The sequence below is a fragment of the Castor canadensis genome, chromosome 16, assembly GCF_047511655.1.
Source record: "Castor canadensis chromosome 16, mCasCan1.hap1v2, whole genome shotgun sequence".
In the NCBI taxonomy this organism is placed as follows: Eukaryota; Metazoa; Chordata; class Mammalia; order Rodentia; family Castoridae; genus Castor; species Castor canadensis.
Window position 1 is genome coordinate 66,147,639 of NC_133401.1, and position 22,968 is coordinate 66,170,606.

At 40.5% G+C, this 22,968-nt stretch overlaps 1 non-coding gene and 3 pseudogenes across 1 annotated transcript; all 4 read right to left on the bottom strand.

Annotated features, from left to right (window-relative positions):
• Positions 1–5,646: 5,646 nt before the first annotated feature.
• On the bottom strand, positions 5,647–5,773 carry LOC141418383 (small nucleolar RNA SNORA40). Its single transcript, XR_012443030.1, has one exon. It is a non-coding gene; the product is annotated as a small nucleolar RNA SNORA40 (small nucleolar RNA).
• Positions 5,774–8,466: 2,693 nt separating this feature from the next.
• Positions 8,467–9,744, bottom strand: LOC109688438 (bystin pseudogene; annotated as a pseudogene).
• A 3,080-nt stretch (positions 9,745–12,824) lies between these two features.
• On the bottom strand, positions 12,825–13,746 carry LOC109688449 (olfactory receptor 1f45-like; annotated as a pseudogene).
• A 7,486-nt stretch (positions 13,747–21,232) lies between these two features.
• LOC109688442 (smad nuclear-interacting protein 1 pseudogene) lies at positions 21,233–22,306 on the bottom strand (annotated as a pseudogene).
• Positions 22,307–22,968: the final 662 nt, after the last annotated feature.

Below are 22,968 nucleotides of genomic sequence, written 5' to 3' on the forward strand. Positions count from 1 at the left end.
CTGCCTTGTGATTTGTTCTTGGCATTTTATTTCTCATTAAGTTGTGGTCACTACAACTGATAGCCTTGGTCTGCTGACTTGGGCTGCTGGACAGGTTACTATGTTCAGTGTTGCCCTCCTTTCTACAGTAAGAAGAAAGCCTGCTACCTATGGTAGCTAGGTTGCTTTCTTATCAGAGGAAAGAGAATTAAGGACTGATAAAGATCAAATTCATGTGGCACATCCAAAAATAACCCCAGGACTAAGAAGTCTTCACTAGCAGATGGGGGGTCGAGTAAACCACTGTGACTGTAGTGCTCATGGAAGAATTTGTAGTGTTAGCAAGAAAGAAGAGGATATGTGTTCCCAGGTCGATGGAAGGCCTGAGGAAGAGGGAAGAGAAAGGCCAGCATCAGTCATGAAAAGTGGCCTTACTACTGGGGGCAGGGATAGTGTAGGGAATACTTTGGTGGAATTGGCTATAGAGTGTACTTATTAAGGGGAGAGTGGGGTGAGTAAGACTGTAAGAGTAAAATTAGTTAACTAAAGGACTGAGATGTGAAAGAATTCTACCTGGATTAACTCCCAGGGCCCAAGTAGGGAGAGAAGTAATAGGGGAAGCTGTCAGGTGCTCCTGATTGGACACGGCTAATGCAGACCTCAGAAGTTGAGGGTGAGAGAGCAGTGGGATGATGTATCATCAGAACACACGAGAGAGTATGCTGGCCAGTAAATACTAGTTTTCCCATCTTTAAGATGGGTTTCCCATAGCAGAATCAGAGAGGAAGAGGGATAGTAGTTTGTCAAGATCGTGTTGGAATTGCTACTAAGGTTCAATGCTGAGAATATGAAGCTCAAATTCATGAATTGAGATATCTGATGGCTTTAGGAAGGTCAGTTACTGGAAAAAGTAATTACCGTGTCATTGTTTAAACCCCAGGAAGTTGAACTTCCACAGAAACCACTCCATTGTAGTAGAGCACTGAATCCTTGTGACTCTGACTAGATCTTCATCAAGCATCCTATGAAACAGAATTCAGCTTTCCCTACAGCTTCCTTAGGAGTGCTTCTATAAGTCCTTTCACAATGATGGTTAGCATATTTGACTAAAATATGTTGATGTCTGCTTTCATTCATGGATCTCTGGTGAGTCAAGCTAGCATGTGAGTGTGTTGAGAAGTCTTACATATCTGTCTCCCTAATTTTTTGGGTCCCTGGACCATAAAATTTAAGGCTGCTTAGTCTCTGGACACCAGTCCAAGATAGCATCCCTCCAAGGGGCTGTAGATGACATCCAAGTAGCCTTTGTTAGTCAGTCACAGACCACAGTGGATAGACCTAGGGAAATAACTGACACAAACATGGAGATTTGGGGGAGGAATAGAAGAATTTTGCATGTCTGGCAAATATCCACAAATCTGAGGAAGTGGACTTTTGGCTCTGAGATTCCAGACAAGCTTTTTAGTAGCCTGGAGTCACAGATCCCACAGCCATAGCCCTAGTTGTACACTTTGTTTTTTACAATTCTTACTTTCCATTTCCACCTTGGAAATGCATTTGCTCTATTAGTGGATACTATATCCCAACAGAAAGGGCTGTCAGACCAAGAGCCATTTCCCCCTTTGAACATGGTTAGATGCAAAAGCGGCCAGTGTACTGTTTTCCCAGTACACTGTACATGTGAACCAGTCTGTTGCTGATGGAAATTGTGCCTCACCTGTTCTCCCAGCCCTGCTTACCTGGCTGCTGGCTGCTTCTGTCAGGTGTTGTCACAGAGTCCCTATGTCTGCTGGCTCCATTCTGGACCTGGGTGATGGGAAATTCACAGCTGTGCTGAGGAGTGAGCAGCCTTTTCTCACAGAGAACATTAAGAGTGAGAAAAGTGGCTCTTTCTGTCCAAGTGTGGGTGATTGAGGGCAAATAAATAGCGCCTCCTTTTCTGAAGATTGGGATTTTCATGAGGACTGTTGCCAAGTTTGGGTGTCCCTAGGGTTGACTCCTCTGAGATCCTCCTTAGAGGTACATGTTAGTGTCCATTGTTTGTATTCTGTTTGGACACTGAAAATAAAGAACTGTGAGAGACTCAGGTTTGTACAGATACTTGTTGAATAGCCTTAGATATTTAACTTCCTTTTTTCTGTTCTCTGCCTGAGAAATTAATGCTGAATGGAGGGAGAGATTGCTTTGTGATTATGAAATATTTTATGCACAAAAACATTTTAATAGAGAAATTGTATGGAAGAATGTAATGGCTACAAAACAAAAAGTTAAAAGCTCTTAGAAAAACACAAGAATTTTACTAAATCTATATTCTTACTGGAATGTTTTGTCATGCACTTCTCAAAATGTAATCACCCTGATAGTGAAAAATAGATAGTGATAAACAAGGATTTGAATGCCCAAATAAAATTTCATCTAAAAATTTCAAACAAATATGCACATCAACAATTACACACAGTTGTAACCACTCATGTGATAAGAAATATGTATGTGTCTGTATTTCCCTTAAGCCCAGGGTATATTAACTAATACTGAAGACTTTATTGGTTATAATAAAACTGTCAAAAACCCTTGATTATATATAGACTTACAAGCTACATTATGTGGTCATATAATAATAAAATTAAAACCCAAGAAGTGTAATATACTGTAATGAACATAACTTTCTTAGATTTTTTATAACTTGAGGTATACTTTATATACAGTAAAAATCACCCATTTTAGTTTATGGTTGTATGAATTTTGACAAATGTATTCAGTATTGTCACCACTAGTCACTACATATGAGAGCATCTATTTCTGAATTTACTGTGTTCCATTGACCCATGTATCTTTGCTTTGGTTGAATTATTGAAATTTTATAGAAAATCTTGAAATCAGGTACTACAAATCCCTTTGACTTTGTTCTTTCTCCAAATTGTTTTGTTAGTCTAGTTCATTTGCTTTTCTACATACATATTAACATTAGCCTGTCAATTCCTGCCTGTCAACTCCTTTTTTTAAAATTTTTATTTTATTCATATGTGCATACAATGTTTGGGTAATTTCTCCCTCCTCCCCCCTGCTCCCTCCCTTACCGCCCCCCCACCCCTGCTTCCTCCTTTATCCCCCCTTACCCCTCACTACCCAGCAGAAACTATTTTGCCCTTATCTCTAATTTTGTTGGAGAGAGTATAAGCAATAATAGGAAGGAATAAGGGTTTTTGCTAGTTGAGATAAGGATAGCTATACAGGGAGTTGGCATGCATTGATTTCCTGTGCATGTGTGTTACCTTCTAAGTTAATTCTTCTCGAACTAACCTTTTCTCTAGTTCCTGGTCCCCTTCTCCTATTGGCCTCAATTGCTTTAAAGTATCTGCTTTAGTTTCTCCGCATTGAGGGCAACAAATGCTATCTAGTTTTTTGGGTGTCTTACCTATCCTCATATCTTCCTTGTGTGCTCTCGCTTTATCATGTGATCAAAATCCAATCCACTTGTTGTGTTTGCCCTTGATCTAATGTCCACATATGAGGGAGAACATATGATTTTTGGTCTTTTGGGCCAAGCTATCCTCACTCAGAATGATGTTCTCCAATTCCATCCATTTACCAGCGAATGATAACATCTCATTCTTCTTCATGGCTGCATAAAATTCCATTGTGTATAGATACCACATTTTCTTAATCCATTTGTCAGTGGTGGGGCATCTTGGCTGTTTCCATAACTTGGCTATTGTGAATAGTGCTACAATAAACATGGGCATGCAGGTGCCTCTGGAGTAACCTGTGTCACAGTCTTTTGGGTATATCCCCAAGAGTGGTATTGCTGGATCATATGGTAGATCAATGTTTAGCTATTTAAGTAGCCTCCAAATTTTTTTCCAGAGTGGTTGTACTAGTTTACATTCCCACCAACAGTGTATGAGGGTTCCTTTTTCCCCTGCATCCTCGCCAACACCTGTTGTTGGTGGTGTTGCTAATGATGGCTATTCTAACAGGGGTGAGGTGGAATCTTAGTGTGGTTTTAATTTGCATTTCCTTTATTGCTAGAGATGGTGAGCATTTTTTCATGTGTTTTTTGGCCATTTGAATTTCTTCTTTTGAGAAAGTTCTGTTTAGTTCACTTGTCCATTTCTTTATTGGTTCATTAATTTTGGGAGAATTTAGTTTTTTGAGTTCCCTATGTATTCTGGTTATCAATCCTTTGATGTGTAGCTGGCAAATATTTTCACCCACTCTGTGGGTGTTCTCTTCAGTTTAGAGACCATTTCTTCTGTTGAGCAGAAGCTTTTTAGTTTTATGAAGTCCCATTTATCTATGCTATCTCTTAGTTGCTGTGCTGCTGGGGTTCCATTGAAAGTTCTTGCCTATACCTATTAATTCCAGAGTATTTCCTACTCTTTCCTGTACCAACTTTAGAGTTTGTGGTCTGATATTAAGATCCTTGATCCATTTTGAGTTAATATTGGTATAGGGTGATAAACATGGATCTAGTTTCAGTTTTTTGCAGACTGCTAACCAGTTTTCCCAGCAGTTTTGTTGAAGAGGCTGTCTTTTCTCCATCATATATTTTTAGCACCTTTGTCAAAGACAAGTTGGTTATAGTTGTGTGGCTTCATATCTGGGTCCTCTATTCTGTTCCACAGGTCTTCATGTCTGTTTTTGTGCCAGTACCATGCTGTTTTTATTGTTATTGCTTTGTAATATAATTTGAAGTCGGGTATACCTCCAGCATTGTTCTTTTTACTGAGTATTGCCTTGGCTTCAACTCCTTTTTGAAAAATTCTTTCAAGTATTTTGATTTGGCTTGCAATAAGTCAATGATAAATTTATCATTTTTAGAACAATTGTGTACAGTTCTTTAGGTTTCTTTTTTCTTGTTGTATTTTTTTTTACTTTTCCAAATAAAGACTTTGCATACCTTTTGTTAGATTTCATAATTTTTCATGATTTTTGATACAAATGCAAAATATCATTTAAGAAAGTATTGATTTCCAATGGTTATTTTATATAGAAATATGATAGCTTTTTCATTTTTGCACTTATATTCTATGACATTCCAGGCCAGAGTTTTGGAGTTTTTCTCTTAGTTTATAGGATTTAAAAATACATGCATTCCTTGGGATTTTCTACACAGCAAATCATGTCATTTACAAATAAAGTTAGCTCTTTTTTATCATTTTCAATCTCTGTATCTTTTTTCTTGCCTCATTGCACTAGCTAGCACCTCCAGTACTCTACTGAATAGGAGTGTGAGGGTGTACATTTTTACCCTAGCCAGACCTTGTGGTGAGGGGAACATTTATTTAGTGTTTCATCTCAAATATAATGTTAGCACTTGTGGTTTTGTTTTTGTCAGTACTAGGGATGGAAACCAGGGGCTTGGCATATAATGTATGTTCTTGTAATGTCACTTTATGTGGTTGAGGAAGTTCCTGTGATATGGAATTTAATGAGAATTTTATCACAATTAATTTTTGATTTCCTCAAATTCCTTTTCTACATCAATTAATATGACCATATTGTTTTTGTTCTTTAGTCTATTTTGATACAAGTTACACTGATTGGTTGATTTCTAGTAATATATTTGTCAGCCTTTGGTATCAGATTTATGCTGGCCTCACAAGTGAGTGGGAAGAGTCCCTTATTCCTCTGTTTTCTCAGTTTCTGTAATATCGATATGTTTCCCATATTCCTTCTTATATGTATCAAAACTCTTACGGTATAATGAGATCTGGGTTGCAAAAGAGGATATTTTTTGCACCTGTCTGTAAGTCAGTATTAATTTCAAGTGATTGGAAAATTTACCAGTGCAACATCTGAACCTGGAGTTTTATCTTTGGAAGATTTAAAATTAGGATTTCAATTCTTTTAATAGAAATACAGCAACTAAGAGTTTCTTTTTATTTAATTGAGAGTATATTTTGGTAAGTAGAGTTTTGCCTGGAATTTGTCCTTTTCTTTTCTTTCTTTGTTTTTTTTTTTTTTTTTTTGGTTTGGTACTCAGGCTTGAACTCAGGGCCTACACCTTGAGCCATTCCACCAGCCCTTTTTGTGTTAGGGTCTTGCAAACTATTTGCCTGGGCTGGCTTTGAACCCCGATCCTCCTGTTCTCTGCCTCATGAGTAGCTAGGATTACAGACATGAGCCACCAGCCCCGGCAGAATTTGTCCTTTTCATCTTATTAGCCAAATTGATTGCAGTAAAGTTGGTAATATTTCCTAATTTTCCTTTGATTTCCCCTAAATCTATAATTCCATTGCCTTATCATTTCTGATATAAGATATTTTAATTTTTTGTTACTTACTCTTTTTACTTATTTAGTTTTTTGGTAGTACTGGGGTTTTAACTCAGTGCTTCATGCTTATTAGGCAGGTGCTCTACCACCTGACCCATTTTTGCTCTGTTTTTAAGATAAAGTTCTCACTTTTTGCCTGGGCTGGCCTAGATAGCTGTTGACCGCAGTCCTCCTATTTCTTCTTCCTGTCATGGCTAGGATGTCAAGCAGGTACCACCACACCCTTTTTTCTATGGAGATGGGATCTCCCAAACTTTTTTTGCCCAAGCTGACCTTGAACCACAGTGCTTTCCATCTCAACCTCCCAAATAGTTAGGATTATAAGATTGAATTTTTGCACAAGTTCATTGATTGTTCTTGCTTGTGCTTAATAATCTGTAATGAAACCTAGTTTGGTTTTTATTTTCTCAATTATTTTCCTGTTTTATATTTAATTGAGTCCTACTTTCAACTTTATTATTTACGTCACTCAATTTATTTTGAATGTGTTTTGCTTTCTTCTCTCTCTCTCTCTCATCTCATCTCTTTTAGGGGGAAACATAGATCATTGATTTTAAACTTTTCTCTCATTTTCTACTGTAAGCATTTAAAACAACCAATTTCTCTCTAAACATTCTACCAATTTGGATATAATTTATTTCCATTATCGATCAATTTAAAACATTTACCCATTTCCATAGTAATTTTTCACTAGACTCATTAATAATTTAGATATATATTATTTAATTTCTACTATTTGGTCTTGTTTTCTAGATATGTTATTAGTATTTCCTAATTGGCTTTTGCTTTGGTCAGAAAACATAATAGATAAGCTTAGTTATGTGTACTTGAAAGGAATGTATAGTATAGTTTATGTCAGTTAAGGGATGGCAAATTGGTTGATAATGACACTTGACTCTTCTCAATTCTTACTCTGATTGGTTATTTTATCAATTACTGAGATAAGTCTATTAAAATCCATAGCTTTTTATTTTGCACTTGAAGTATCTTGAAATGTAATCTTCAGGAGCACATACATTTAGGATTGTGCTGTTGTCCTCATGAGCTGACCCTCTATCACTTAGAAATATCCTCCCTTCTATTGGGAAACATTTTTCTCTGTTAAAATATGTATGTGTCTAACATTAACATAGCTGTGCAGTTTTATTGTCTGAAGGGCATGTCCACTCCCCTCCTCAGACTTCTATTATTGCTATGGTTTGTCCAGATGTTTTGTTCAGGTTGATTTGTAAGTCTGCTACAACTACTCTGATATGGTTGGAAATAGGAGTTGCCCTCCATTTTTAAGAGTCCTTTGTATGTTAGGATATACCTTACAGGTACATTATTTTTACTTGATATGCCTAAATCTGCATTTGTTACATGTTTTTTAGTTCATTTTTGAAACATTCAATTTTGATTCTCTCTCTCTGCAATACTGGACTTCAAATTTAGGCCCTCCCACTTGGTAGGAAAGCTCTTTATCACTTGCCATGCCCCCAGCCCTTTCTTGCTTTAGTTATTTTTCAGGTAGGATCTCATACTTTATTCCTAAGGCCGGCCTCTGACTGTGATCCTCCTACTTACACCTCCCACATAGCTGGGATTATGGGTATGCATCAACACTCCTGGACCTTCCTTTGTACCTTCTCAGTGGTTACCTTAAAATGGTAAAGAAGTTCCTGTACTTATTACAAAGGTGTTAGAATAGCCTCACCTTGTTTCAACAGAATGCATTCTGTTCCTGTACATCTCTGCCCCTCTACATTTGTATTGTTATTGTCACAGACTACATCTTTATATTGTGCTCCCAGCAGTATACATTTATAATTACTATTTTGTGCTTTGGTTTTTAAAATCATATACAGAACAGAAGTTGTACCAACTGCAATAATATGATTTAACTGTGCAATGATCTTCCCACAGTTCTATATTTCTATTTTTTAAATAAATACCTGCCTTTGTTTAATTCACATCCCAGTGACATGACACAATAGCTGGAAAGGAAGGACTCATGCCAAGCCCCAGCCTGGTTGTGGGAATGCTAGGGTATGGAACTTCAGGCCCCAGAAGTGAGCAGACCAAGGTCTAGCATGGGCTGAACCAACCAAACTCAGTCCTCTGCCAAAAACTTGGAGCTACAGATGCCCAATGCCCTGTCTTAGGTCTTTAGCCATAAAGCAGCACCCTTGGTCACCAACAGATATCCTGGAGCACCCCTTGAGCCATTCTCACTCCATGGTGACAGGAACATCTTCTACGTCTTGGGGGATGGTGCCCTGAAGCTCACGCCTGATCTCAGGGAAGAGCTGTGGATGGGGCTGCAGCCAGAGCAGTTGCAGGAGGGCCTCCTTCTGGTCTGTGGCCAAGTCTGCCTTGTAGCGCTGGGCCAACGTTAGAAGGCGCTGGTGCCAGAGCACTGGCAGCTGGCGCTTTTTCATCTGGAAGCCCAGAAAGTGGGAGACTAGGGCATTCGGCACCCGATAGGGCAGGGCGTACTTCTTATCCAGCAGCAGTTGCAGGAATATGCTGTTGGCACCGCTGTATTCCATCTCAGCAATTTTCAGCATGGCTGCACTGGAGTGCAAAACTGAGATGGAGCACTTGGTGATAACGCTACTCACAGTGATGGCACCCTGGAGGGTACAAGAGCCACACTCGCACAGTGGAATCAGAATTCCTCTGAACCAGGCTCCTGCTTGAACAGGGCCTCCTTGAGTACCATGTAGAGGTGGAAGGTGAGTCTTTGTACTCAGTGATGCCATCTTGCACCTGAGGAAGTAGCACAAGGTTATAGAAGCGCTAGGCCATGCGTTCCTTCAGGTTAGCAGCAAAACATTCTGGTGGCTTGGTACATGACAGCTGCGGTTTGGGCCTCAGGCTCTGTGATGTAGAGGATCTGCTTCCCAGTTAGACAGTGCAGGGATGACCTTGAAAGCTTTGGGCAATTTCCTGCTTTGGTTCTTAGATAACACCTCCTGGACCCCTCTGTACACCTCTAGGACCTGCGGAGTCCAGCTAGGGAATGGGGAAGCCTGACATCTCTGACATGATCTCTACCTTGGTCTGCTGCTCAGTCAGCTTCTCCAAGATGATGTCCGCCAGTGTGCGCCTGGCAGGAGGGTTCTTGTTCATGAACATTTCAATGGTCCACCTCTGCTGGGTGGCACACCCCTGTCATTTTAGCTGCCTTCTCCAGGGTGGTCCAGTCCTCACCATCTGATTCATCTTGTGGCACTCCAAGCCCCAGCCATATGGTTCACTCCCACGGCTTGGCTGGCCGGTCCCCAGTTACGTTCTCAGCCTCGAGCTCCTCCTGTTGCTGCCAGGCTTGCTGCAAAACCTGTCAAGTCAACCGGGGCCCCACATACTCTTCCTCTTCTTCAGTCCTGCAACTCTGCTGCTTTTTCCAGGCCCTGGGCGCATCGCATCCCCAGCCAGGATCTGCTAAGCCAGGGGCACATGTTTCTCCTGATTCTCAGCCCCACAGCAGCCTTGAATTTGGGCATTGTCTTGTAAAAGTTGCGGAGAAGGTTTCACGTGAGGACAGCAAGAAACTCAAAAGTGTGTTTCTCTGTATTTTTTCTTATGACTTAGAGTTTCTTTCTAGTGCCCTTTCATTTTACCTTGAAAGACTTCCTTCAGCATTTCTTGTAGGGTGGATCTATTTGTAATGAACCTCTTCAATTTTGTTCATCTAGAAATGTGTTAGTTTTTCCTTCATTCTTAGAAGAATGGTTTTATCAGATATAGAAGTCTTGGATAACAGGCTTCTTTCAGCTTTTAAATAGGTTATTATGTCATGTCTTAGCTTCTTGAATGTGTGCATTCATGTCCTTCATCAGGATTAAGATGTTTGCAATGATTATTTCTTCAAATATTTTTTCTTCCCATTCTCTTTCTTTTTATTCTGAAATTCCTATCATGCCTGTGTTGGTATGCTTTATGACTCTATCGCATTTTCTTGGGCTCTATTCCTTTCAGTTATTACTCCCTGTCTGCCCCAAGAGAGAATAATCTCAATTGTCTGGTTGTCATGTTAGCCGAACCTTTCACCTGCTAAAATCTGTGAATTCACCCACCAGTGAGTTTCTTATTTCAGTAATAACCAATATTCAGCTCCGGAATATATGTTTCTTTCTATAATTTGTATTTTTTGATTGATTTTTTTCATTTTTGTCCATACATCATTTTTCTGAGTTCCATTAGTTCTTTCACCATGGTTTCCCTCAGTACATGAGATACTTTAGATGGTTAACTTAATATCTTTGACTAATAATTCAAATTTCTGGCCTTCCTCATGGATACTTTGTATCATTTTTCTCCATGGAGAAAAGAATATTTTGCTTTCTGGGGGGTGTGATTTGAAAATTTTTGTTCGAAGCTCTATCTTCTGAGTATTATATTTTGTTAACTTTAGAAAGCCAACTCTCCCTATTTATTATAAGGCATACTTGATATTTCTGTTATTTGGAAAAGGAGCTATCTGTTCTTTACTTTTCTGAATATTTTTGTAATTTGTTATTCTATGATACAGCCTGATTCCATAAAGGGAAAAAAAGTAAGGGAAATGTTACTGTCTCTTTAAATCTCCTGACAAATGCCAGTGGAGGAACCACCATAGCCCACATAGCTATAAGCAAGGTAGACATGTGTGCCTTTCCCGCAGGGATTCACCAAATCAACCAAATCATACAACCCCGTATTTTTGTAGAAAACATCTCTCACAGTCCCCTCTGGTACCAGCCAATCACCCTAGGAATGCTGTATCTCCACATACAGAGTGGGGTTGAGGAATGGGGAATGCAGGTGGTTCATGTGTATCACTGTTACCAAAGAGCTGTGGCCTTTTCACTTATCAAATATTTCCTGATTATCATAATTGTCTGATCGGGATCCAAGTTCTAAAGGTTAATTATAATTGTTTTTCTGCTATACTTGCTATTGGGGTGAGGGAACAACTCCTGGAATTTCCTATTCCACCATTTTGCATCTGTCTCTGTTTGTGGCCTTTCATTGTAATTTACAGAACTTTTTGACTACTGCCTAGTTTCATTGCAATTACTTTATAATGTTTTTAGTGACTTTTAATAATTCTCTATAGATGTAAACATCCAATAAAATTCCTCAAGGGCAGACACTAGGCCCATTCATCTCTTTGTACCAAAAACATAGTACTGCGCTGCACCATTAAGAGTTCAAAGGAAGGAAAGTAAGGGGAAAGGAGGAAAGCACAGAGGAAGAAGAAAGGAGAAGGGTAGGGAGAGATATAGGAAAGAAGAGGGAAGAAAAGAGAAGGGGAAGGAGGGAGGGAGGAAGGGATAAATGGAGATATATTTTAACATCTAGATACAAATAACCTTTTCTAAGTAGTTTTAGTGCTAACCGTTCCATTCCAGATAAAAATTGTGTTCATATTTGTATATTAGAGAAAAGTATAGAGAAAGCTAACATCTTCATAATATTGAGTTAGGATGTTTAGAAGCAAGGAATATTTTCCTATTCTCCATTCTATTAATATGTGTATGTTAGTTCATTTTTCATTGGTATGGAAAAATGCCTGGGGAAAACAATTTACCAGAGGAAAGATTTATTTTGGCTCACAGCTTCAGAGGTTTCAGTCCATGATCTGCTAGCTCTTCTGCTTTGGGCTTGAAGTAATGCAAAACATTATGGCAAAGAGGGTTTGATGGTTAGAGCTGCTCACCTCCTGGTATCCAGGAATCAGAGGTCGGGGGGAGAAGCCAGGGACACCCTCAGTGACCTACTTCCTCCAACTCTGTCCTGCCTCCTAATAGCCCATTCAGCTATGAACTCATCAATAGATTAATCCATTGATGAGATTAGTGCCTTCAGGATCCAGTCACCTCTCAATAATGCCACTATCTGGGGAACAAGCCTTCAACATGTGAGCCTTTTTTGGGGGGAGGATTTTTCATATCCAAACAATAATATTCCACTTCTGGCCCTCAAAGGCTCATGCCCATCTCATAACGCAAAATGCAATTGATCCATCTCTAAGTGTCCTGAAAGGCCTCAACAGTTCCAGCATTGCTCAAAATTCCAAACTCAAATTCTCCTTTGATATTCAAGGCAAACTCTTAGCTGTGAGCCCCTGTAAAAATAAAAAAATAAGTTACATATTTCTGACATGTAGTATTGGGACAGGCACAGGGTAAACATGCCCATTTTTGTTTTATTGATTCGTTGAATTTTTAAAGTTTTCATTCATAATTTCTGCCCAATCTTTATTATTTCTTTCCCCTAACTAATTTTAGGCTTGGCTTGTTCTTGTTTCTAGGAGTTTGAGATGTATCATTGGTTATTTATTTGAGATCTGTCTGATTTTTAATGTCAGTGTTCATAGCTATAAACTTTCCTCTTAGCACTGCCTTTGCTGTGTTCCAAAGGTTCTGGTAAGTTGTGTTTTCATTTTCATTTGATTCTAGGAATTTTTTATTTCCCCCCCTCTTTTATCTCATTACTGTGGCATTAACTTTCAGAAGAGTTGTGTTGCCTTGTTTTTTCTATTTCCTGTGTTTCTACATTTGAATTTGCACATCTGATACCAAGTCATTTGTCCTCAGTTCTAAAATATTCTATTTCTAGAAAATTGAGAAAATCTCCTAATAATTAGTCTTCTTATGGCTTATTTCATGTCACAATTCCTCAGTCTATAGATGAAGGGATTGACCAGGGGTGTCACCACTGTGAAGATGACAGTGGCCACTGTGTCCTGAATTGAGTTGGAGGATGAAGGGTGCATATAGATTCCCAGAATCGCCCCATAGAAGAGGGAGACCACAGTGAGGTGAGACCCACATGTGGACAGGGCTTTCCTCATTCCCTGGATGGTTGGAAAGTTGAATACACTAGAGAAAATAAAGCCATATGAAACAGCAATACATGTGAAGAGTGTAATAGACATCAACCCACCTGCCACAGACACCATCAACTATTGATAAAGGTATCAGAACAAGATAGTTTTATAATTGCATATGGGGTCACAGAAGAAGTGATGCACAGCATTGCAGGAAAAAAATTGCAACTTGCACCATGAGAAGCATGCAGGTTTGTAATGACCCATGATACGACCACCAGAAGGACACAGAGTCTGGGCCTCATGATCATGGTGTGGTGGAGTGGACAATAGATGGCCTATGGTCATAGGCCATGACACTCAGGAGGAACCCATCCATGTTGATGAAAATGATGAAGAAATAGATCTGGGTCATACACTCCATGTAAGAGATGGACTCACTGCCCACTATGTGATTCACCAGCTTCTTGGGGACAGTGACTGATGAAAAGCAGATGTCAACACTGGAGAGGGTGGCCAGGAAGAAGTACATGGGCGTGTGAAGATGAAGGTCACAGCTGATGGCCAAGATTATGAGAAGGTTCCCAATGGTAGTGACCAGGTACATCTCTAAGAATAGCCCAAAGAGAACCTCTTCTTGATCTGAGTGCCCAGAGAGTCCCAGGAGGAGGAATTCTGTGACTCTGTCCATGTCTGTGGGGAGGAGAAAATGCTAAACAGTAAAAGAAAGATTTAATTGATTAGGCTGTATGTATTGTTTATAGAACCTGATTAGATGCAGAGGGATTTAGTGGATCTGTTTTTCCGAATGTCATTTCAGGCATTTGTGTTCATGTGGGCCTGGCTGCTGGCTGCTTCTGGTGCTTTCACAGAACCTCAGTCTCTGTCGACTCCATGCTTGTCCCTGATTGATGAGAAATTCACACCTGGGCTAAGAACTGAGGCGTCTTTTCTCACTGGAGGAGAACATTTGGAGTGAGACACCATGGCTCTCCTGGGCCAGACTTGGATGATTGGGAACTAATAAATAGATCCCCATCCCAGGAGATCAGCATTTCCTTGAGGATCAGGGCAGCAATAGTTGCCAAGTTTGGGGCCCCTAGTGTTGATTCCACAGCTCCTCATTGTAGGCACACTGACTGTTCGTCATTCCTATGCTCTCTGGACACAGAGATATTGCAGCGCAAGAGGAACTCATCTACTGCACAGACTTGTTGCTTGATTCTGGGCATACAGCTTTATTAGTCTGTGTTTGTTTCTCCATCTAAAAATAAGGAGATGCAGAAGGAGAGCAAAGTTCATGATATCTAAGGTTCTAATATTCCATGAGTCCACAATCCCATCATGTATCCCAGTGTTTATTCACATTTTATCAAATACATATTTATGGAACAGATTTATTCCTATATGAATATTTATTTTGCAAAGGTTTATTCTTAGACTGAGGTCTGAGAAGGATATAATAGCTTAATCTCATGGTGCCATCAGCTAGCCATACTGAAATTAACGAAATCTTCTAAGATTCTGTGACCAAATTAATATTTGTCTTCTCTTTATTAGCCCTGGCAAAGGAAGGGGTCCTGGTCATGGACTGTTCTTCCCTGAGGCTGTGACCCAGCTTTGACCCCTGCCAGCTTGTTGAGACTCAGCTCATTTTCTTCCTGGGACAGTTTCCACTCCTAGGTAAAACCTGGATCCTAAGAGCTACTTGCCTTATGGTCCTCACTGCCAGGCTCCAATAGCTTGCCAGCCTCCTTCCTTTGGAAATCCAATTGCTGACCATTAAAAATAATGGTTGGCCTGACTTCCTTTCTGTGCTTTTCACATGTGGCTGGCTCTTTTCCCTCTCTCAGAACAAATCCTCCACAAGAGACAGTTTCCCATATCAGGTCCTACCTCACCCAGATTTTCCTCTGATTCCTACTCCCTCAAGTACATCTCAGGCCTGTCACACACAGAATATACCTAGACCCCTGCCCTGTGCCCAGAATTGACCTGAAGCAAAGTTATAAAGTTTATGAGATTGTGATTACCACAGCAACTTCGCTGTGGACCCTTTGTCCCCGCCCTGACTTCTTTTTGCAAACCCTTAAGCCTTTAGGATTAAAGCTTGATTTGCTAATTTAAAATAAGTCAGTAATGCTTAAAAACAGAGAGTCAGTACTGTATTTTCATCCCTCTGGCAGTTACTCTACCCCTGACATAGAAAAGCAGATGCTTCTTAGTGGGCTCTAGAGTAAAACTTTCTTATTTCATTGTACTTCCTCCGAGGAAACCATTTCTCCCATATGCACTTTTTTAAACAATAAAATACCTTTAATTTGGAGGAGACAGCTTTGATAAAAGGCTTCCTGAATTGCGGTTCGAGGCCAACCCTGGGCAAATAGTTCGAGAGGCTCTGTCTTGAAAAAAAAACCATCATAAATAAAGGGCCCTGACTTCAAACCCCAGTACCACAATAAATAAATAAATAATAAAAGGCTTCCTGAGCCCCTTTGGTTTTCTTTCTAATGAGAAAGTCTTCATGAAATCAGATAATTCTAAAAAGTAATTTTTTTAAAAATTATTAACTGGCAATTTAGCCTCCCTCTTTAAAATGTTTGAATAGAAGACATAAATATTAAAAAAAAAAAAAAAGATGAAGCGTCACAATCCCCACTATGACACAGAGACATTATCACCTAAATCTACAAATTTCCTTCCACTAACCAAAATGGATTATGGAAGCATCTGTAAGAAGAGGTGAATTGAGGAAAGGGTATTTATGGGGACTGTGTTAGTTTTTTATCAGTGTGACAAAACAACGTAAAGGAGGGAGGACTCATTTTGGCTCTTGTTTCATACGTTTCCATCCGTGGTCATCAGTTTCTGGGCCCATGGTGAGCCAGAACATGACGGCAGGGAGCATGTGGTGAAACAAAATATCTCACCTCACCTCATGCTGGACAGGAACAGGAAACAGAAAGCACAATGGGAAGGGGCCCTGAACTTACTATATCTTTCCAGGCCCTTCTCCCAGTGACTTACTTCCTCCAGTTAGACCCAACCTCCTAAAGTTTCCAACATCTCCCAAAATAGCACCATCAACTGGAGACCAAGGCTTCAACCCACGAGCCTGTGAGGGACATTTCATGTTCACACCAGAGCAGGAACCAAAATGTTCTTTGCAGAATCAAAATACCAATTCATCACAATGAACTGGGCTATTAATCTGAATCCAGAATTTAAATTACTATGGGAATAGGGCATAGTCCTGCTTAAGACATGTGACCCTTAGCATAGGATGTTCAACAAAATCCCCCAACAAGGAACAGATTTCAGACCCTTTCTGGAGGAGAGCTGTTTCCCTCAACATCAACCCTCATTGATTATATAACAATTATTAGTTTCCCACATTGATACACAGAATAAACATTCTGTTTCCTAGACTCTCTCTTTCTCTCTCCTTCTCCCTTTCCCTCTCTCCATCTCTTTTTCTTGGTGGTATGAGATTTGAACTCAGGACCTCATGCTTGATAGGCAGGCACTCTACCACTTGAGCTACTCTGCAGCCCTTCCCAGCCTCTCTTGCAGCTTAGTGTGGCCTAGTAGGCAATGAGACTGAGAGGAAATTTTATGTGGGACTTCCTAAAGGAATTTGCCTCAGATAGAAAGAGCCTAGTTTTTGTCTTCTCTCTCTCATCCTTTCTGGGGCCTGCAGTGTGAAAATGGTCACTGTACCTCCAGCTGCCATTTTGGCCCATGGGATGAGGATAGAAACTTTGCACTAGAATAGTGGAGGAGAAATACTTGGGCCTGGGAACCTGGTGACACTTTCTACCAGCTTTGGCATACCCACCTTTGAATATATTTTACAAATGATAGAAATAAACTTCCACCTTGCTTAAACTCCTCTGTTTTCTGTTATATACAGAAGAACCTAATCCTGGCACATATCCTTCAATTGTATGAATTGTCAAAAACCCTACCCCCACTACTCTCAAGCTATTTTTGATTTATAATCTTTTTGGTGGTGGTACTGTGGTTTGAACTCAGGGTTTCAGGCTTTCTAGGCATGGGCTCTACCACTTGAGCCTGCCCCAGCCCTTCAAGCTACCTTAAGAGAGAATAAGTAATGCATACTTTTCAGCCTGGACCTTTGAGGAGAGGCCAACAGGTGTCAGTAACTTGGGAAGGAGTCAAGGAGAATGTCGTCATAGAATATTAAGATGAATGTATGGTCTATATTCAAGAGTTTTTTAAAAATGATAGTGAGTTAGGGCTGTGGGTGTAGCTCTTGCCTAATGTGTGAAGGCCTGAGTTCAGTCCCCGATACCTCAAAATGAATAATAATAAAATAAGAATAAGTTGAAAACAATGATTACTATGCAGACACAATGAAATTTTTCTTCCCATGCCAGACATACATAATAAAAAGAAAGACATGGGGGTATCAGGCTTGCAGAGGAAAATAAGAATGTCCTCCCCTCATGGTTTTGAGGATTGCAAGAAGAATATGAAATCAATTTTAAGACACCTGTGATAACAGAATGAGATAAAATGGAGGATTCAGAGATACAGAAACAAATGGAGAACCAAAATATCGCAATTATACAACTATTAATACATTCAAAAAGCTGAAAACAGAAATAGTGACTTAGAGAAAAGACTTGAGATAGTTGTAGTGAATTTAATGAGAAAAGACAAAAGAAAACAGAAGAGAATAGATACAAAATGCAGGCAATGTTATCAACACAAAGATAATTGTCCCTCAGAGGAATATGAGAAGCAGAAGAGAAAAACATGACCAAAGTAATAAGACAAATTTTTCTTGGATAAAGTTGAACAATTTTTTTAAAATGTTTTCTTCAAGACTGATCTGTTCTCTTCTTTACTGGACTGTGAGTATGGAGGGGGAGAGGGGATATACTATCCATAATGCTTAATGTTGTCAATTTGAGCAGGCCACAGGGTACCCAGATATTGGATCAAACATTATTTGAGTGTGTCTGTGAGGATGTTCTTGGATGTTTTGGATGTTTTGAATATTTTTGGAGGATGTTTTTGGATGAAAAACATTGGGGTTTTGAAGTCAGGGCCTTGCACTTGCTAGGCAGGTGCTCTTTGTACGTAGTTACGAAGTAGCAGGTGGTGTTTTCATTCATGTATACATAGAAATTAGCATTTCATTCGATTGGTAGACTGGGTAAAGTAGATTGACCTCCCTAATGTGAGTGGGTCTCATCCAATCAGCTGAAGGCCCAGATCAAACAAAAAGCTGATCCTCCCTTGGGTGAGAGGAGCTACTCCTGCCCAACTGCTTGAGCTGGGACCTAGGCCTTTTCCTGCCTTTTGATTCAAACTGAAAACACAGACTCTTTAGGCCTCCAGCTGACAGCTTTTAGATTGAAATCCCTGGGCCTCTGACCTGCTGACTGCATAAGTGAGTAAGCCAATTCGTTATAATTGATCCCTTTATATACATATATATGAATAGAATATATATATATATATGTATATATATGCTTTTCACCTGTCCCTCTGGAGAACTCTAATACATAGTTACCATTCTTTTCCTTTTCAATAACTCTCAGTTTTAAAAGGGCCTTTGCATCTAGACAAATATTCATCCCAGTATTGTGTGAGAAGTCAGCAAATCAAAATTCAGGAGAGAGTTATCTAGAATATTGGACCCAAGTATAAGCTGGTTAATTATTGGATATCAGGAGAAAAGAAAAAAAAAACCTTTAAGAAGACAAAAAAGAAAGCCAAATATACACAAGGCCCCAAATCCTACTGGCCACACATCTCCCCACAGTAACATTTCAAAGCAGAAGAGACATTTGTGAGGGAGAGTGTGGCCCACAGAGATTATATGCAGTTGAGATTTTTTTAAGCACAAAGGCACCAGGTAAATATTCTCCATTGGTCCTTGACTTTGCAGATGGGCTCAGGACATCCTGCTAGGCCCAGCCTGCCAAAGACAGCTCTTCCCTTGCACTGCAGGACTTACCCTTACCAATAAAGTGCATGGCTTTAAAAACTTCCCCTCAGTCCATTGACTCAATGTAGTCCTAGTCCCAATCCCAACATGCTTTTATATAGCTCAACCAGCTGGCCGTAAGATTCAGATGGAGATACGGAAGGTCAAGGTCAGTCTTGACAATGGGAACACAATGATGAGACATGCAGTGCTCAGTGTCAACACTTAGGATTACACCAGCTGAGAAAATGTGGTGCTAAAGCAAATGTATAGGGAAAAAATGGAATAGCATAGAGAACCCAGAAATAGATCTGTTCATAAATTTTGATGACAAAATGACTGTAGAGCAATGAGGAAAGTTTTTTAAGTTGGGAATGATAACACACACCTGTAGTCCCAGCCACTTGGGAGGCTGAGGCAGAATAGTCACTTAAGCCCAGGAGTAGAAGGCTAACTTTGGCAACTTAATGACTTCATCTTTTAAAAAGAGAGTTGGGTATAATGGCTCACATATTTAATCCCAGCTACTCAGGAGGCAGACATCAGGAGGATCGTGGTTCTAGGCCAGCCAGGGCAAAGTATTAGCAAGACCACATCTCAGCCAATAAACTGGGTGTAGTGGCTTACATCTGTAATCTCTGCTACACAAGGAGTAGAAACAGAAGGATTATAGTCCAGGCTGGCTCCAGGCAAAATATAACAAAGCAAAAAGGGTCGAGGACATGGCTCAAGTGGTAGATTGCCTACCTAACAAGCATGAGGCCCTGAGTTCACACCTCATAGTGCCACGAAAATAGGAGAAAAGAAAATAAGAGGAAAGAAAAGAAACAAAAAGGGAGAGAAAAGAGGCAAAAAGTGTTTTCTTGGCACCAAGACAATGGAACAGCCATATGGAAAAAATAGTTGTCACTTCTATCTCACCTCAGACCCCAAACCAAGAGGATATACTTGACTATTTTATCTTAGAAATTTTATTAAAACATGACCCATCCTAAATCCTCCTTGTATTACAGAATAAATGTTTTTGTTTTTTTATATGTACAAATTTTATTTTTTATCGCAAAAATACATACAAATGACAGCCTGCTCTTCCAATGCAGGGAAGCCTTTGCTTACCATGTGCTATTACATTTCTATCACAAAACATGTAATATGAAAATAACAGCTCTTTAACAATTTATATATATATGTATGTATATATGTGCGTATACACTATATATAAGTAAGTAGCACTTTTCTCCCTACCCATAAGTCCTCAGGTGGAAAATTGGGAAATTGGGCAGTCCCCTTACTTTGCAGAAGGTAATTGCAACCTCTCTGAATAGTTTTTAAAAGTGACACAACTTCCTTCAGACATATATACATGTTGTTAAAAAAAAAAAAGCAAGGCCCCTGGCACATATGTGACAGTGTATTTCAAAGAAGAAAAAAAAGATAATGTTCGAATAAAAATGCAAAACTGAATAGACGATATGATCAAAATTGGTAGCATGTGTTCCATGGAGAAATCGGGAGTTCTCTCCTACCAGACAGATCCACGCCCTTTTCAACCTCTCCTGATGTTAAATCAGCACCTGCTGGTGGAAGCTATGATCGTCTTGGCCAGTCATGTGTTGAAGCAGGTGCCCTAAAGCATCTGTTAACAGTCAGTAATGAGGTCGTGTGGCAAATTCCCACCCCCCACCCCCTCAAAAAAACAGGCGCAACATTAACCTCTGTGACTCAAAAGCTCACACCAGGTGAAAGCTTTGTATATGCTGGAGGCTGTTTTAGTGGCAACCAAAACTTAGTAAGATTCTCTATTCAGGGGTTTGCCCCCAAAACAAAAACTCCTGATCTACAAAGCTTAACAATTATATAAATAAACTGTACAAAGTGAACAATCCATGATTCCGCCTTAACCAAGGGTTTAGTTTTGTGGGCAGCAGGTTTGAAAGCACCAGCTAAAGCCCCAACTCAAACACGAGGTGCTGTAATTGGTAAGACGAAATCTGAAAACAAATGCCCAAAGGCATGTGGCTGATGTGCCACAGAACAAAGTTCAACAAAACATAATTTAGTGTTCTTAAACTGTACCATAAGCTGGTCGGCAACAGAGGAAAGACTTAAGGCAATAAAGAGGCATTGCAGAGAGCACCACCATGCTCTGAGTCAATCCCAAAACCGTGCAAGAAGGAAAAGGTGTCGCAATAGTTGGGGTTAATTTTTTAGTTTGTTAACTGTCAGACACTGCTTCCTCTTCCTCCTCGTCATCTCATCGTCCTTCCTGTCTAGTTCTGAGATATGGATGACTCATGGAGCAATACATGCTCTCTGCTACAGAACCCAAATTTAAGTACATCCTTTTTTTTCAGTTCCTAGAATATCTGTGGCTCAATATGTTTGTTGTTCAAGAAGGTCCTTGCCTGAGCCAAGGTCAATGATGTAGGGCTTCCCCTCCAGCCAACTGTGCCATCAGCACAGGTATAGTCCACAAGCCAGTACTGAATGACTGCATGCTTCTTTGAACAAAAGGGATGATCTGTGGGGATGACTGCGATGCACCGGTGTGGACCCAAAAGGGAAGCACTTTGTTGGTGGATGTGCATGATTGAAAGTATTTCATCCTTTTTTAAGGGGTAGAGATCCCAGCGTTTGGGGCGATATGTGCTTCAGGGGATTCACTGCACTGTATTTAATGACTACGCCCCAGAAAGCTGGAAGCTTGACTTTTCTGTAGCAGGCACCTCTTTGTCTTTACTGTTGTCACCAGGTCGAGCAGCCACCTCTTGAGCCTCATTACCACCGCCACTGACTGTGTGGCATTAGACTCCCGCTCTTCTTCCTGAGCCTGCAGGCCCTGGCTGTCCGATCCTGTCCCTGAGCTGCTCCCAGGACTCTCATCAGAGCTCCTCCTCTGGCAGGAATGGCCCCGTGTCTGACTGGGTCACTGTCCCTCGCTCTCCTGTGTTCCTGTTCTGATGGCTCAAGGGGCCATGGATCCCCCCGTCCTCTCCGGGGAGATCCTCACGTTCCTGCTTTGCTCTGACTGTTGAGTGGTGAGGACCTCGGCTTCTCTTAGCCCGAGGAGACTTGCTTCTTCTCCCTGAGGACTTGCTTTTCCTTTTGGCTGCGGACCGGCAAACTCCTTGGGCTTGGTTCCCATGGTGGGCAGTGTGGCCAGGCTCAGGAGATGTCCAGACGGCGGTGAGCAGGAGGCACTCTTGTGTGGTCATGATGACACCACCATGTCCCTGTCCCTGTGCCTTCTCAGGCTCCCCCACTCCCACTCACTCCTCACCTCCTTCATTCTGCGATTTTGGCTGAGGGAAAGAAATGAGATAAATATTTAAAGGTTATAAAATTGAAGATCTGGACATGAAGTAAAGCTGGATTCTGGACCCACTCTTGAAACTCATTCTATTTATTGTCCTTTGTCTTGAGCTCTGACCCTCTCCCAGGACACTAGGGTAGACATTCATTGTTCTTGCCTGCCCAGATCACAGAAGGAATATCCCAGCATTGTGCTTTTATCAGTCAGTTTTGAGTTACTATGATGAAATACCCAAGGCAACTAACTTTACAAATAGAAAGGTTTATGTAAAGCTCACAGTGTCAAAGTTTCAACTTCAAGATTGGTTTGGACTCCAGTGTGTGCATTGCATGGTGGACCTGCATATAGTAGCAACAGTCACAGCTGGAGCAGGGTGTGTGAGGGAGTGGACACAGGACAACAGGTTACCATAGTGCCTTGGAAGTTGCATCCACAGTGACTTAAGGACCTCCAACCAAGCCCAGCCTCCTTTTGTTTTTGTTTGTTTATATTTTAATGGTACTAGTGTTTGAACTCAGGGCCTCATTCTTGCTAAGCAAGTACTTTACCATGAGTCATGCCCCCAGCCCTTTTTTCAAATAGGGTCTCCAGCTTTTTCCCAATGCAGCCTGGACCTCCTATTTACTCTCCCACATAGC